The sequence below is a fragment of the Nipponia nippon genome, unplaced genomic scaffold (assembly GCF_047370975.1).
Source record: "Nipponia nippon isolate SJK-2023a ecotype South Korea unplaced genomic scaffold, ASM4737097v1 scaffold_9, whole genome shotgun sequence".
Classification (NCBI taxonomy): Eukaryota; Metazoa; Chordata; class Aves; order Pelecaniformes; family Threskiornithidae; genus Nipponia; species Nipponia nippon.
The window spans coordinates 40,470,964-40,485,858 of record NW_028262413.1 but is presented as its reverse complement, the minus strand read 5'-3'; the positions used below and the strand labels follow the sequence as shown (position 1 = coordinate 40,485,858).

General features: G+C 56.4%; 1 long non-coding RNA gene across 1 annotated transcript in view; it reads left to right on the top strand.

Annotated features, from left to right (window-relative positions):
- Positions 1 to 2,980: 2,980 nt before the first annotated feature.
- LOC148050288 (uncharacterized) overlaps positions 2,981 to 14,895 on the top strand; it is a 35,956-nt gene continuing 24,041 nt past the window's right edge. The window contains exons 1-2 of the long non-coding RNA XR_015701343.1: positions 2,981 to 3,303; positions 12,982 to 13,051. This is a non-coding gene — a long non-coding RNA (uncharacterized LOC148050288). The remainder of the gene's footprint in view (positions 3,304 to 12,981; positions 13,052 to 14,895) is intronic.

The following is a 14,895-nucleotide window of genomic DNA, read 5'->3' as shown; positions in this document are numbered from 1 at the left end:
GAAAAGTGACGTCAGACGTGCAGGACGTAGAAGAGGGGAAGGCAGCGGACTCGTTACAGGGCGATCACGTTAAATAATTGAGGGGCGGCCCGGTACCGGGCGGGCGGCGGGCAGCGGGGCTCTCCCGCCCTGCCCGGGGCCGGGGTCGCCCGAGGGGGGGAGCGGGCGGCGGGGCACTGCCGCCCGCGGGTGAGCGCGGAAGGTCCGCGGGCGCGGCGGGGCCGGCGGGCGGTGCAGCACCATGGCCAGAGCCGCGCCGGCCCCGCCGCCCCTCCCCGTCCCGTCGGGCCGCCGGCAGCCGCCGGGTGTTTTCTCCCGTGGGTGCCTGCAGGGGAAGGACGGGCCCACGGTCCCCCGTGGCAGGACGGGGGCTGCCTCCGGGCGCTGCCGCCGGAGCCCCGGAGCCCGGGCAGCCCCCGCCGATCCCTCCCAGGCTGCTCGCTGGTGCTTCGCGCTGTGCCAAGGAGCCATTTTGTACGTATCTTGCTAAAATTGCGCCAAAAAAAACACCCAACCCTAACCCCCCAAAAAAAGAAAATAACTAAAAAAACCCCAAAGCCTAAAAAAAAAAACCCCAAAAAACAAACCAAAATGCCCCAAGCGCAAGGCGCAATTTTCTCCCAGGTGCTGGGGCTCTGCCTGCACGGAGCGGATCGAGGCGAGGGCTCCGAGCAGAGCAAGGCATTGCCGAAAAGCAGCAGAGCACAAAAAAATAATATTATATACATTTCTGCTCAGAAAATCGCCTCCTTTGCCCGGCGGAGAGGGGGGACGCCGACCCCAGCGCCGAGCAGCCCGGCGGGGTGCGGTGCCTCGCCCGCAGCACCCTCGCCCGAGCGGCACGGCGGCCCGGGGGCTCGGCACGGCGGGCGGGAGACCTCGCACGGCGGCGGCCGGGCAGAGCTGCGGCTTGGCGGGGCTGGCTCTGCCCGGCCGGGCCCCTTCGCCGCTGCGGCGGGGCCGGAGCGGGGCCGCATCGCCGCCGGACCGGCCCCGGGAGCGGGGGGAGGCTGCCGGCGGAGCCCCGCCGCCGGGTGAGTAACGGGGCCTCCTCCCGTGGGGGGGGAAACTGAGGCCGGGCCGCGGCCCAGGCGAGCCCCCCGCGTCCGCTCGGCCCCGCGGCCCCGGGCTGCCCCGGGGAGGCGGCGGGGCGGCCGGGCGCCTTCCCCCGCCCCAGCCGGGGAGCGCACCGGCAGCGATCGCCCTAACAGCGGCAGTGATAAATTAGGAGAAAATCCAGGGCCGGAAAATTAAGGAGATGCGGGTCGTGGCAATTGTTTTTCCCCTTCTCTCTCGGGGGCAGATTAAAATAAACCCCGGCCAAGCCCCCTCCCGAGCGGCTCCGGGCCGCGGGGAAGGCACCGAGGGGCTGGGGAGGGAGCAAAGATTCCTCCCCACCCTCCGCAGCCCCGTCGGGGCGGCCCGGGCTCCTCCGGGCTCCTTCCTCGTTAGGCGGGAGGCAGAAGGGAACCGGCGATTCCCGGGAGCCGGGCAGGGCGGCCGGGCGCGCCGGGAGCAGCGCCGGCTCGCAGCGGGGCTGGCAGCGCCGATCCTTTAGCTTTTAGCCTAATTGAGCTCGTAGATTTTATTTATTTCATTTTTATTTATTTTTTTTTTTTAAGGGGAGGGGGGAGGCGAGGAGAGGAAGGGATAAATAACCCGAGCGGAGCTGGCCGGGAGCCGGGGCCGGCAGGACCGGCAGGCAGCGCTCAGCCGCGGCTGCTCCCGCCGCGATCGCTTCGTTCCGCGGATCCCTCGTTTTGCAGCAGGTCACATCTTACCCTCGCCTCGGATTTAAAGGAAGGCGATGTTTAGAAGCGGCGAGGAAATACAATTTTTATTTCTTTTTTTCTTTTTTTTTTTTTTTTTCATGCGGAGTAGGTCAGATAAGCACCCCAGATAATCATATTTTCCTCCTGGCATTTTATTATTATTATTCTTGTTGTTATTATTATTTGTACGTGCCGGATTCGTCGCTACAGGCATATGGCGTTAAGAACCTGTGCGGGAAATGGGAAAACCTGGAGGGGAAATAATTAAAATAAGGGGGAAAAGGGGAGCAGAGGGGATCGGTGCGGGACAGCGGGTGCGTCCCCAGCCCCGGCTGGGTGCCGGGACGGGCGGGCCCCGCGCCGGGCTGCGGGGACGGGGCCCTTCGGGCGGCCCCGGCTGCAGAGCCCGGACGGGGCGGGCGCTGCTGGGGCGGGGGGAGATAAGGTGGGAGCGGGGGGCATGGCGTGGTGCGGACCGGGGAAAGGCAGAAGGGAAGGGGTCGGGAAAAGGGAAGGAAAATGGAGGGAAAGGGAAAAGGAGGGGGAAAAGGAAAGGCCGGGGAAGGGGCGAATAGAAAGGGAGAGGGGAAGGGGAGAGCAGGCAGTGTGGAGGGCAGGGAGAGGGCAGTTAGCTGCCGTGCCGCGCAGGGGTGCTGGCTGCCGGCCCAGCGGAGGGGCTGCCGCGGGGGCCCGGCGGGGCGGGAGGAGGCGAGCGACCGGCGGCGCAGCCCCTCCAGCCCCGGCCGGGAGGCGAGGCGCGGCGGGCGGAGGGGGGCGGAGGGAGGCGGGGGCGGGGGGGCCGGTCCCGCCCGGTGCCGTGCCCGCCCGCCCCGCCCCGCCCCGTCCCGTCCCGCCGCTCGCTCCTCTCCCGCTCGGGCCGGGGTTGGAAAGCGCGGGAAAAGGGGCGCTGATTTAAATGCGGGGCCGGGGATTGGCTGTGCGCGGCGTGACGTCACTTCCCAAAGGGGGCGATCACCGGGCGAGGGGAGTAGAAGTTGGGCAGCGGGGCGGGAGCGGCAGCGCCGCGCGCCCGGGCCGGAGCCGCGGCGGGTGGGCGCGGGCGGGCGCGGGTGGGCGCAGCTCGGCTCAGCTCGGCTCAGCTCGGCCCGGCCCGGCCCGGCCCGGCTCCCCGCAGCCCGCCCCGTAGCCGGCGGTGCCGCCCGGAGGGCTCAGCCCCGGCTCGTCCTCTCCGCCTCGTATTTATCTTTTTCTCTATTTCCCTTTTTTTTTTTTTCTTTTTTTTTTTTTTTTTATGTGTGTGTGTGTGGTTCCCGGTGGCAGCTCCCGGCCGCCCTGCCCCGGCCGTGCCCGCACCTGGAGCGGACGGACGGACGGACGGACGGATGGCCGGCATCCCCGACGGAGGGATGTTTCTGTCTTTGGTTATCTAGCTGTATGAGTGTTGTGGAGCCATCATAAAGCTAGATAACCGAAAGTAGAAATGACTTCCAGACCTGCTCGCCCGGGGGAAGCGGCCGCAGCGGGACCGGCGGCGCAGAGGCGACCGGACCCGCCGCCCTCGGGGCTCCAGGTAAGGGCTGCGGCTCCGCGCCCTCCCCGTCGGGCCGCGCCGGGCGGCGGCAGCCCCGAGGCTCCGCGGCAGCAGGCGGGAGGGCCGGGGAAAGGGAGGCGAGCCCGGCGCGGATGCTTTCATCGCCAAAGAAATCCGGGGTTTAACACTCGGTTTAAAGGCACCTGGAAATTCGCCCCCAGGCTGCGGGGCGTCGCGGCTCTGGGAGGACGGAGGGGGCGAGCGCCCTCCCCAAAGAAATCCTCCCCCGCCCCAGCCTGCGGGTCAGACCTCGAAAAACCCCGGCTTTTGGATGTTTTCCTTTTTCTCCTCTCTTCCTTCCTCTCTCTCTATTTTTTCGGCTTTGGGTTTGATCCCGGCCTCCCTTTGGAAGGTCAAGTTGGTGATAATGCGATCACTTTTCTTGTGCGGTGGCTGTTGCTTTTGTCCGTAGCTGGGGGGGGGTCTCCGGGGAGGGGGATGCCCAGGGAAGGGGTCCTGCTGCTGGGTGCACCCCTCCGGCGTGCAGCCGCCGGCCCCGGGGCTTCTTTGGAAGCACAAACCCTCCCTCACCTCCGCTGCAAGCCCCAGAAGTTGAACCATAATATGTATTACAATGTCTGGCAAATAATAAAAAAAAAGGAAAGAAAAAGAAAGAAAGAAAAAAAAAAAAGCAATTGGCAAATCTGCATTCCGTTCCCATGGCGACGCAAAGCACCGCGCTCTCCGCCGAGCCTCCCCAGCACATTTTCCCAGCTGGCGTGGGGCGAGCACCCGGGGCCAGGGTCCCCCGGGCCCCCTGGCACCCCGGGACAGGGCGCGGGGCATCGCCGCCAGCTGGCCCCTCGCCCGGCGCTGGCCGTTCGCATCCCGCAGGGATGATCCCCACGCTGCCGCGATCCCACACGGGCCGTGACAGCTCCGGGGACGCTGCAGAGAAAAAGCTCCCCGTGGCTGGGGTTGCGAGTGGGCTGTTTGCTGGCTCTCCGTCCCCCCGGGAGATGCTGGGGGAGATGGGGAGAGGGGGGGAAAGATGCTGCCGCGCTCCCACCGCTCGGAGAGGTGGTACCCGGCTCCATCCTTTTCTCTGCGGCTGGGCATCCCCGGCCGAGGGGAGAGGGTAGCACCGCAGGGCCGAGCCACCCGCGCCCACCGGCGTGCGGGGACGGCGAGAGGCGGGAGCCCCGCGCACCTCGGAGGCAGGTTTTCCACCTTCCCTTGCACGGGGTAATGGCGTCAGACGCCACGTAGGCCCGCAAAGCTAAATATGCCTGTGCACCCTTCCAGGGCCAGCAAAGCACCGCCATAACCACAGTAAGGAAAAAGGATCTCAGCCTGAATTTGGCTATACCGGGAGAAAGAAAAGTTCTGAGGAGCTGTTGTTATTATATATTCTAATGAGAAGTCATTGGAGAAATTAAAAAGGGCAGAGAAAGACGAAGACGCCAGCACTAATTCCGCAGGAAGCCTCCCAGGGAAAAGGCTGTGTGAGTGTGAACGCTGAAAAGCATGAAGGCCTGGAATTAGACTATCATTTAGAAAGCGTTACTAATCTGAAGTTACAGCAGTAATTCCATGATTTGCTGGGTCCCACACGCAGCGCCAGAATTAAAGATACGGATTTTCTAGAAATGTAACTCAACTGTGGCACCGAGTCTCGGCGAGATCCGAATGAATCATTCATTCCAAAGGCAGCGAAAGACGTGTCATTAAGATCCAACCTCCTTCTCTCCAGCCCATCTGGAATATGTATGCTCGATGCAATCCCAGAAATTGCGGAAGAGATCGGAGGTGGGGAGGAGGGAATGTAGTCCTTTCCCTCCTTTATTATGTTGGCTATTTTTAAGAAATAATTTTCCAATTATTTCCACAATATTGTGAGTGGCACTCAATTCTTCTCCTATTTATTTTTTTTTTCCCCCTTCCGTACGCTAGCATTGAGTCAGGTGCAAACGATTTCAGTGGAGATGCTTTAAAACTAGACTGAACAAAGCAGGAGGGAACTGAGCAAGGTGGTTGATGAATGCATTTATTCCAGAGTACTGATTTGATGGGGGATGGAGGAAAGAAACATTCAAATTCCTAATGAATATAATTCAGGAGGAATCATTCGACCAGCGTGTTAGAGGAAATCTGTTTGGTGGGAGTGTTTCTGCACTGGCAGAACCCAGGAGGTATTTCTGTCCCTGGCTTTTGTAATTGCAAAAGGTGAAAATATAAAAAGAGGAACTGAGGGGAAAAAAATATATATATACACACATGTAATAAATGTCTTTGCGTGTGTGTATATAAATACATAAATAGATAATTTTATGAAATAAAATGGAAGTGTGGAAATCTGTGTCTACATGTGAACTCTTACAAAGGATCGATGCAAGCGTTTTCACCTTGCTATTCGATCGGCTGGTCAGAAACCACCCTTGACTCCTCAATTTTTTTTCTCCCCAAAATCGCCTGTTCTGAGCTGATTTTTCAGGTAAATTTTTCAGGCCGTGGGCTTGGTTTGCTTATCCCAGAGCAGTTCCCCCCGAAGGGGATTGAGACAGGGACTGAGCAATTTGGCCTTTAGTTTCCGGGAGAGAGAAACCGCGGTTGAATTTTTACTGGCGCTTAAATTCTTCATTTTCGCCCCCGTTGTTGGCGTGCGCCCGCGGGTGTTTGGGGGAGGCGCGGAGGCGGCCCCCCCATGAAGGAGGGAGGCGGCAGCGACTGATGGGGGACAGTGGAAGGAGCGTCCCAGGCTCGTGCGCGCATGGGTGGGGGGCGAGGGGGCGGATAAAGCCCCCCAGTAAATCCCTGCTTGTGAAATACCCGCTGCATTTAGAGAGTCCCTGGCAGCCCGCCGTCAGGTCTCTGCTTTCTGTTTGTTGTTTTTTTTTTAAGTGTCGCGGTGGAAGGAGGGTCCCCAAGGTCCATCTTTGGGCCAGGGGTGGATTTTGGCTACACACGGGTCCCTTTGTGGCTTAGCCCTTTCCCCTGTTTGCGTAGCTGTTGACTTCGGCTGGATCTTTTCCCCTGCACAGCCCAGACCCAGAAGGGAAGGCATCTTTTTCGGCTGTGCAGGGAGAAGAGCCCAAGTCCTGGTGTCCGTGGTCCTTGCCGGTGGGTTTCTCTTCTCGGTAGGACTCTCCCGGCAGAGCGATAGGATGCAGCATAGGCCAGGCGTGGGTGAGGTTTCTGGAGCTGGGCCGTGATGTCTTTGTTCTTCAGGCAGAGCTGGGGATGGGCAGAGGGAGCCAGGAATGGAAGAATCGGCGTGTGCCGTTGGGGGATAAATGGAAAATACCGCTCATGGGTTTCACCCTGGGGAAATGATGCCCTGGGACATCGCATGCTCCAACTCATTATTTTCCATCTTTTCCTAAAACTTGGCTGCCGTGCAGCGGGTTCGGCTCCAGGCAGGAGGTGAAGGGGGTTTGTACCAGATACCTGGGGAAGCCAAACCCGCCCGGGCTCAGGGGTAGGTGGAGAAGGGCTGTTTGGTCCCTGCCGTTCAAAGGAGCCACCTCAGGACCTGGGCCGTGCGAGCCCTCCCGCTCGGTTATGGATGAAATCCCATCAATGGGCATTTTTGCGGAATCGCCTGGCAATGGCGGGTTCGACGCTTGAGGCCGGGCTCGGCCATTTCTTTTGTCTCAGCCCCCACCCGCTCCCCGTACCCTTGACGCAGGCGGACGGTGCCTCCCTTTACCTGCTGCTCTGCCCTGGCTTTGTCTGTGCCACCGGAGAAGGGGCAGAGCTCAGGGGCTTGGAGGGTCCATCCCGCCCGTGGCTGCGGATGGGTGCTGCTCGTGCACCGGGGAGGGATCGCGGCTGCGCGCCAGAAACATGCTTTCTCATGTCTCGGTGGAGGGAAGGTGCTAATGTGGCATCTGTGCAGGTGATGGGAGTTTCTCCCAGCTGCGAGCGCCGTTCGTGGCGTGGGTACTGCGTCGCGGCCCCTCAGTCGTCCTGAGCCTCCAGAAGTCCTCAGGGGCCGCGAGCGTAAGATGGCTGCGTGGCTGCCCGCGCTGGCTTCCCCACCACGTGATGCCGGGAGTCGCCTTTTCCAGGTCGGGGATTTCGGCGTTTTGTGCCCACAAATCCAGTCACCTGGGGAAGGTGTTTGCCAAGAGCCCAGCTGCAAAAGCAGCGTCTCGGGCTGCTCATCCTCCATCCCTCCGGGCACACGTGTTCGGGACCAGAGCTCTTGCTGGTACAAGGCTGAGCCGTCGCGCTGCCCGCGGCCAGGCTCCCGGCATCCTCAAAGAGTCGGGACGGGGCTCTGGCTTTCGCGTTTTCAGGTGCCGTCTAATATTTATTCAGGGGCTCAGGTTTGGTTAGGAGCGTTTGCCTTGAAAGCTCAGGAGTGGGGGTACAAAAAAGCAAATGGGGGGGAGCAAAAGAACACAATCTCCGGCAGTTAGCTGTCTCTTGGAAACTCGGCTTGCTGTTCCTATAGAGGCTTTCTCTTTTCCTTCACCCTGGTCTGGCCTTAAGTACCACTTTAAGTGGGCTTTGCTCATTCACATCCAGGCTCCTTAGAGCAATTGAGCCCGCGGGGGTTTGAAAAGAAGGGACAGTCCTTCAATGGCAGGACCTTGGGCCAGGCTAATTGGTTTTGGTTCAAGGGGATACTGGATTTGTGAAAAGCCCAAAGACATCTTTCCCACGCCAAATCCCGGCTCTTCAGATGGGGAAGTGAGGGGTGCCGGGTGGGGAAGGGAGCTGAAAGAAAGATGGTTTAGTTGAGGAACCTTCATAACGACCCGGACGCCCACCGGCCTCGGCGGGGATGGGTGCAGCAGGAGGCTGCGCCCAGGGTGGCACGGCAGCCGGGACGGGGTCCCTCCTCCTCGGGGCAGGTGGATGGCGGTGGCTGGCTCCCGGTGGCACGCTGGCGGCAGTGGCCTGGTTTCATTAAAACCAGGCTTTTTCTCTACACGCCAGACTCTCGTGGAAATGCCGGGAGCGAAGGAAGGATGGGACCCGGGTCCAGAAACCAAATCGCTTCTCTGTGTTCGCGTGTGCGGCCGTGGGGGGAATTTGCTGAGGTCTTTTGTATCTCATTTTGATTTGGGAATTTATTTATTTTTAAACATTGACTCTCTCTGGCACGGTTCCAGCAGTCCCACGACCTTTACTCTCCCTGATCCATAAAAATCACTTAATTATTGGGCCGAAAATCAAGGCTTGGAAACAAAGCCAGCTTATGGGACCATCATTTCTTGATATATTTCCTGACAGGACATATTTCTGGGCACCTTCAGAGCAGTGCGTGCAGCTTGTTGGATATGAGATATCAAGGCATTATTTATTGAGGAAGTCTTCACACTCCCTCATCTGTTATAATTAACTGATGACATTTTTTCTTAGGTTCAAAATATGGTGAAAAAGTATAATTAGCACGAAGCCGAGGCACTGCATTAAAATGTCTCCTATAGTTAATGTAGGATAGTCATGCTATTTATTATAGGAGGAGCCGGCTCTGACCTCTGTGTTGCCTAACACTTTTTATTGTAAAGATTCTTGAACTTTTTTTTCTTTTTGAGCACCTCTGACACTCCCATTGTTCGCTGCGGGCCCTTGAAATTCGGCCGGGGGAAGCTCTTCGGCTTGAGAAATGCCTATTCTTTGTCCCTTAAATTCCTTTCAGGTTTAGCTGAATTATGAATTGTTCGGAATCACCATTTCCCTTCGGTTGCCTCTTGGGGGGAAAAAAAAATTTAAAATTTATTGTTTCCCTGGAATAATAATAACAGACCACGAGCAGGGTGAAGCCCTGGACTCCCACCGCTGTATCGCAGAGCTCTGGACCAGCTGGGGAAGGTGGGAGGACAGTTGCGGCCAACTCCACGAGCCCCTTCTACCTCTAGCTCATACTCTTCCAGCACGGCTCCATCTCCTGGGAGAAAACTCCTCTGGGTCCTGGCTCCAGGAGGAAAAAGTGTAGCGGGGTGTGGGTGCCTTGGCCTGGGCACTGCCAGCCCCAGCGGTCCCCCTTCCCCGCCGGCCCCGGGAGAGCAGCCTTCTGCCGCTGCCAGATAACATTAGTCCTGTATTTCATAGTGGCAGAAATCCGTGCTGAGGCTCGGGGCTTGAAATCGCTCTGCCCGTGCAGGACGAAGGCAGGGATGGGTGAGGGGTGGAAGGAGGGGAATTTGTTACACTTGCCTACAATTGTTTTTCTTTTTGCTTATATAAACAATCTATTATTTATTAGCTATAAATAATGCATTTTTCTGTATGTTTAGAATGCATGTGATTTCTGTATATTAAAAATGTACATGGTTGAAGGCACCAAAGCAAGCACTGGCAAGTCGGGGGGTACCCGATTTCGGTTTCACCATGAGACGTTAATTCAGCCTCTCCCTGCCCGTGCCCTTACGCGGCTGTAATGACACGGTCACAGCCTATTTTTAGCTCGCTCCCTCTTTCCCTGGCCAGGGTGGCTGCACAGCGAGGTGGAATTAAGGTTGCATGGACAGCCATAAATTGGACACTTCCTAACTTTGAAGTGCTTGGCCACGCAATCTAAACGAGGGCTCTTCAGGGCAGTATTTCTGCATGTGGCATTAACTGCATCGGTCGGGGACAGCAAATACAGGGGTAGAGAAGCCGTAGAGCAGAAAAGACCTAGCAGACTATTGAAAGCGCTTGTTTGAATAGATGGGGGAGTCAACAGATCCTACACTTGATCTGAGCTAAATGGCCAAGAACATGCCTCCAAGCTGAGAGGGGGAAGCCTTTGTTCCTCCAGCCCCAGGCTTGATGTTTTCTTTGCCTTTGGTTTTGCCTCGTTCCCTCCTAGGGAGGTTTGGGCTCCTGCTCTTGAGGAACCTTCGGCTTGCGTAGTGAAATCTGTGTGCTTGTGAAAGCAAGGGTGTCCCTAGGAGCGTGCACACGCACGCACGCTCCCATCGTCGCACCAGCAGACGTGTGCTACCAGCTCTCAGATGCTTGCTGCGTGGCGGCCTTGCCTTGCCTTGCCTTGCACACTCCCTCTTTCCAGTGTCGCTAACAGGAGCCGTTGCACATGTTGGAGGGAAAGGAGAGGCCTTTGTGTATTACACAGGAGATCTAATCTCTTTTTTTAACTGCTGGAAGAATTACTTTGGAGGTGATTACATGCAAAGCAGATTTATCTTTGCTTGAAATGGCGCTTTTTCCGTTTTCTTTTTTCTTTGTTTACTGGGGTTTTTCTCCATTCTGGCTTGTGACAAGACATTTGGCTGTCTGTTTTCAGCAGAGTGGACTCTGGTTGAGCAAATTTGTCTGGGGAAGTAAGCAGTCTTTTGTTTTACTTTCCCGGGTGTAATGCAGTCATGGCCCCTTGCACATACCTTGTGCTGATAGCGGAGCATTTCCCCCGGCCAGCAGTGTATTTGCCCTGGGTTATGATTATTTGACCTAGCGTCTTTGCCTTGTGGACTGCTGGAGCCCGATACCTGCCTGGGGCCGTTCCTGCATCGGCACAGGTATCTAAGTGTCCTGCGTTTGGGTTTCCACCGTGTGGGTATGGGCTTGTGTTTCCTCAGCATCTTTTTCATAACTTTCCCCCTCTCTCCTGCATCTCAGTTCAGCAAAGGGCCTGTCTATCTGGATGCAGGCAATAAACGTCTGTTCTCACCCTGACTTCTGTTAATGAGATAGAGACAGGTAAGCATCACACATACCAACTTTCCTGCTCTCAGCAACATCAAGGAAACGGTGACAAGCTATTAATGGAAAGTGATGGTCTGGGTGCTAATTAGTGCTTCCTTTTCAACTTTTACCTACATGTCTGCCGATATGCCCATCCCAGCCTCTCCTCTCTCCTTGCATCCCTTTGTTTCCAGCACGTTCCTTGTTCTCCGCGCACATCCCATGGCGAAGAGGCTTCTCTCTTTATTTTTTCCCTACCAATCGCTTTCTGCATCTCCTCATTCCCTTTCTGTGCCCTTTTCCCCTGGGTAATTGCCACCTGCACCCTCATTCTCCTGTGGTTGCTCCCAGCAAAGAATAAGCACGATATTGTAGCGGGATCTGAAAGCTCGGGGATGGGGCCCGTGAAGTCGGTCGGGAGTTTCTCGTCTTCATCACCGGGTAGCAATAGTCACTTGTGGCACCAGTGCATGGGGTCAAATTACCCTGGGGACGTGAGGTCAGAGATCTGTCCCCTCTTCCCACAGGTAATGCTGTAGGGAGGCCCCCAGCAGCTCACAGGTCTTGGTCACGGAGCAATTAGTATTTAAAGCGGATCCTCTGGTGATGCCCAGAGACCAAGCAGGACGGGCCTCCGTGGTGTGAGCCTGCAGGAGATGACAGGTCCTGCCCCAGAGAGCTTGCAGTCTAAACCCTAAATGATTTTGCTCTCCACCAGGCCCCGCTAATGGTTGGTCTTTCAGATCCACCCCAATTTCTGCTGCTGCAGCAACACGATGCCTGGTCTCAGCTTGGTGCCCAGTCTCTCCTGTTTCTCTTTCTCCTGGCCCCTGGGCTCTGCCCCTTCCCCAAGGTCGCTAATTGTCCCCTTCTCACTTTTTTTTGCATGGGCTGTGGATTTCTTGCTGCCAGGCTTGTGTCCCAAGGAGCTGCCTAATCTGCCCCTGTCATTCCCAGTCACAGGCTCCGCACACACTGTAGCTTTATGGGAAATGCTTGCAGGGCAGTGGGAAGAGGCAGCCATGGTTTGCACATTAGCTAATTAATTTTCATGACTGAACGATGCTGCCTGGTCTCTTGTTTATACTCCTCGCCGCTCCCCTTCTCCCCCCTCCTCGCTGACACACACACAAGACGACACATCTCGTACGAACGTCAGCATCCTTCCACAGCCTTGAGACGCGAGCGGTTATTCTGTTGGCTTGTCAAACGCGGGTTTCCCTGCTTCATGGTACACAGGGGCCCCCTGTTTCACATTTGCTGATTCTTATTAGACCCAGCGCGCCAGGGCCCTGTCTCTCCCCGCAAAGCAACACGCCGCATCCCATCCATAAATCCAACCCTGGAACAAAGCCTCCTCTACCCTGCCCCATATTTCTACCCAGCCTGCCCGCTTTCCCCTCTCTCTCTCTCTCTCTCCCCCTCTCCCGTGCTGAAGGTTTCCTAGTGCCAGGGAGATATGATAATTCTTGTGAAGAGAGCATGAAATGCCTCTGCTCTTTGTGTCTGTTTAATTCAATGAGAATCCCAGCCCCAGATGTCATGAATGGTGGGCTTTGTGCTGGCCCTTCCTAAGCCCTAACCGCCAGCCCTGCTCTCTGTCTTTCTTGTTTCCCACCACTGGATACTGATTAACAAACTAAATTATTTTTCCTCCCTAATGATGTTTTCCCACTTTGCCCACCAGGCTGGAAGAAGCCACGGGGAGGAAAGAGTTTGTGCAAAGGATGAGATAGCCAGGGAGAAAATTAAAGAGACAGTGTTGCTCTCTGGGCTCTGGCAACGCAGGTCCATTTGGCTTTATTTCCTTATTAGAGAACGGGGTCGTGGCTGGCTGTATTTTACGTGGCTGGATGTATTTCAGCCGAGGGGACGGGCTTGAAAGCATCTGCACAAGGTATGCTCTGAAGCATGCCAAGGTCCGTAACTCACTCGCAATTGTGTGTGCGAGTTTGCACGGTCCCAAATTTAAGGTCTCTTTTCCAGCCGTGAGTGACATTTGGTAATTACTTGACATCCGTCCATGCATATGGGAGCCTCTTTCTAATTGAGACAAATTCTCTTTTCCTTAATCAGACATGACTGCGAGTTCGCGGAGTGGGATGCCTTGGGAAGGGCTGGGACGTCTTCACCTGAGCAAGGAGAGGTGAGTCCCTGGGAGTCTTGCTGAAGGATCGAGTCCCACTCGTGCGTGGGAGACCAGCCCTTTTACCTCATCCCTCCCTCCCTCCCACGGCCAAATTTCCCAGCCAGGCTTTTGAAACGGGGCCAGCTGTTAGCTGCTGGTAGAGAAGGCCAGCAGCGATAATCCAGGGAGCCTGGATGGAGCTGGAGGCAGGTGGCCAAGGCAGGTCTGTGCAAAGCCACCTGCTTCCCAGAGCCCAGCAGTGCCTCCTTGCTGGGCACCAACGAAGCTGTGGCCAGCAAACACCCTCCTGGAGCAGGGAAGGAGGATGGGTGTCAACCTTCCGAGTAGAAAAGGCGGTAGGGAGGGAGAGAGCCTTTCAACAGCAACTGGGGGGTTTGAATTGTGCAGTTGGGAGTCATTGAGAGGGGGGCTGGTTTGGCATTCGGGGATTTTTTTTTTTTGGTTTTTAGAAACCAGAGGAGCCCCTGGGCTGGCGATGTGGGCTTGTCTCAGCTGGGAGGCGGGCAGGGGCAGGTCTGATGGACAGGGCACGGCAGGGAACAGGGTGTGCTTGGGGAGGCTCTGCGGAGGTGCAGGCTCAGCCCGGTACTTATTAGCCACTGTGAGAGCTCCGGTCGGAGAGGGCCAGAGCCTTGCCTGTCCCTGTGCAGAGCTGGGGGGCCCATGCAGGCTCAGCCTGTAGAGCGGCTGCTCCCCTCAGAGCCACGCCAATGCTGTGGTACCCAGCCAGGGTTCCCCTTTTCCTCAGCTTAGACTAGAAGGGGGAATAAACCGAGAAAAGGGTGTTGCTTGTCTGCACCCACTGAGCCCCTGCGAGCACTGCATCCAGCAAAGTACCGCCTCACATACGGCCTTTGCTTCCCACTGCAGTCACATCTGACCCTTATTACTTCTGCAAGGTAGAACAAGGCAGGAAAAATGGCTGTGCAGTGAGTTTCTTCATGCGCCAGGATTTATTAAGAACAATAGGGGAAATCAATCCATCTATGTAGAATACATCGCAGGCTGCAATGGGATAAAGCATTTATTCCGCTCTTGAAGGGTAGAGCTATAACTCATGGGAGGCAAAACCCTTAGTGCTCTGGAGTCCCTTCCCTTCATGTGTGCAAAGAAATGCTTTAGCCCATGGCAACCTACCAGCTATTGAATTTGTGTGGAGAATCTGCCGTCCTTCCCCTCCGCTGGCCCCTTTTTGGAAGGCGAGTCACTCATTAAAACACACCTCTGGAAAAATGAAGGGGCTGTCTGTTCGAAGGCATCTCTGCATCTCGGTTTTACTTGAAACAGAAAGAGAATAGAAATGTCTCAGTGATGTAAAAGCAACCCCCCACCAATTTTGAACAGACAGATCATGCTTAAAGCAACGCAGGTTTTGCTGCAACTTTCTGCTGATGCCCAAGGACCAGGCATTGCAATTACAGCAGAGAGGGACTGGTTGGGGTGTCGTGACAAGGCGAGATGCTGTGCAGGGAGATCTGTATTCTGCAGCTGAACATCTCCAATGCTGACTAGATATATGTATGTGTAGATATATATAGATATATATAAAAGTGCTACCCTGTGCCCAGCTCTCTGCTCTCAGTAGAAGGCGTGCAGTGCAAAGACTGGAGCAGTAGTTAGCAGGGGCAAAAGGTGACCGGGATTTGTTATAATCTTTCTGGGTGTGAGAGAGTGTGAAGGCGGGGTGGGGCATTAATGGTGAAATGGTATTTTCACTAAGCCTACTTTCACTGGGTCTAATCTGTGTTGTGGGAAGAGGATCTCTTCAATAGGGCAGACCCGGCGAGGCTGGTGAGCTCTTTGGAGGGGGCCTGGAGAGCTGAGGAGCGTGGGCAGGGGGA